Below are 2155 nucleotides of genomic sequence, written 5' to 3'. Positions count from 1 at the left end.
GGTAGAACACCTATTGTGAGTAAGAAAGCTAAGTTATAGTGCAAAGCCCTGCATTCGAGTCCTGGTAGCAGCACAAAATAATACAAAGAATTTACATGAATGAGCTTTTATGAAGTGCATAGAATCAGATTATGCTGCAGATGTTGTTTCTCCTGCATCCATTGAGTGCTCACCTTTAAACAGCATTTTTCCTGTTGCTTTAAAACATTTTTTGTGTTCCATGATATTTCTCCTTAAACATTATTCTCTCATTTACATATTTTAATCTCTTCAAGATACTAATACTTACCCTTTATAAAACCAGAAGTTCAGCTTGCTCTCAAGTTACTTTGATCACTCCTCATCTCCATTATATGTAATATAATCTAGTTTTAGTTATGGATTAGGACCAGTATACTTTCAGTTTTTTCCTTCCCTTTAGACTTGGTTAAATTTTTGGTATTTTGTTATTCATACATTTACAATACTTCAATGGCATATTACATGAGGGTATGCTTTATTTTTATTCTTGATGCAAAAAAAAACCCTGCTGATTCATGGAGTAACATGATGCTTTAATACATGTATCTGTGATGTAACATCTACCTTCTATTTGAGCATATTTGTTTCTTCACTTTCCATTCTATGTAGTGAAAACAAAGCATCATTAACTATTCACCCTTCTGTGCAATAGAATGCCAGAATGTATTCTCCTATTTATACTTCAGTACCCATAGAGCAACATTTTCCCCATTCCTTTTTTTCTTTTAAAAAAGTTTTTATTGTGAAAATACTGTACAGAGGGATTACAATTCCATGAGCAAAGTAATTATTACATTTCTTATCAAGCATTGTTGCCTCCTCCTTTGTTTTTCCCCTTCTCTCCCTTCCCTCCCATGTCCACAACTACACTCCCCCCCACAACCCCACCTGAATCGGTATGTTCGTTTTTTTGACATAACGCCTTATACATCTCATTGTTGCAATGAGTCAACCTGTATCCCTATTTAAACAATTTGTTTTTCCCTTCCCCTCCCCAAATTATACCAACATCAAATACAGTGAAAACAGGGGTTATACCATGCGGGAGGGACATACAGAGCAACAAAAAATCACGTGGTACCTTATAAATACGTTAGAAACAATAGTAAGAAACAAAAAACCACTTGTGTCTTTATCTTGGGGTTCATTTCGCTTAACATCATCTTATCTGACCTTTTCTGCTTGTCTCAGACATATACTAGTTATTGCAAATAAGGGAAACCATGTTCCCCATTCCTTTCTTTAGCCCCTCCCCACACACACACATATACTTTCTCCAATAACCACCACTCTTACCCAAAAGAAAAAAAAAAGGCCCTTGATGATTTCAGTGTCGTGAAGCGTATCCTTTATATTTTTGCAGCTTTTGGTCCTTAAAATCCTTAATTCATTTGATTGACATTTTTACATGATGAGAGATATAGAGTCTAGTTTTATGCTTCTGCATATGATTATCCAATTTTCCCAATAGTATTTATGGAAGAGACTAACATTTCCTCCCTGGATATTTCTGGTGCTTTGGTCAAAGATTAGTTTACCATTGGTCAGCTAAAAATATAAATATAGGTTTTTAATATCTGGGTACTTCATTCTGTTCCACTGGTCTATTAAGGACTTTTCCACATCACAGAACATTGACTATAAAATTAAAAGACAATCTATTTAATTGGGTAACATATTGGCAATTATATGTTTGACAAGTGATCAATATTCAGAATATATAAATGACTTCTAAAACTCACCAAAAAAACTCAATAATCCAATTCAAAATTAGACAAGCAATTGAGTACACAGTTCTTCAAAGAAGATAAACATGTCCAATAAGCATGTAAGAAAGTGTTTAATATCACTAATCCTTGGGAAAATTCAAAACAAAATCACAATAAGATAATATTTTACATCAACCATGCTAACATTTTTAACAAAATAGCAAGTGCTAATGAGGACATAAATTGAAATTTTTACACTGCTCACAGAAATATAAAATAATATCGTCACATGGAAATCAGTTTTCTGGTCTCTCAGAAAGTTAAATATAAGTACTATATAAATTTCTGTTTCATATTAGAGTCATATATTTTATTCTACTCCTATATCAAAAATAATACAAAGTAGAGAGTTGAACAAACACTAC

This window comes from Dipodomys ordii, unplaced genomic scaffold (assembly GCF_000151885.1).
Source record: "Dipodomys ordii isolate 6190 unplaced genomic scaffold, Dord_2.0 Scaffold233, whole genome shotgun sequence".
Taxonomy (NCBI): domain Eukaryota; kingdom Metazoa; phylum Chordata; class Mammalia; order Rodentia; family Heteromyidae; genus Dipodomys; species Dipodomys ordii.
Note: the sequence above shows the minus strand (reverse complement) of the source record.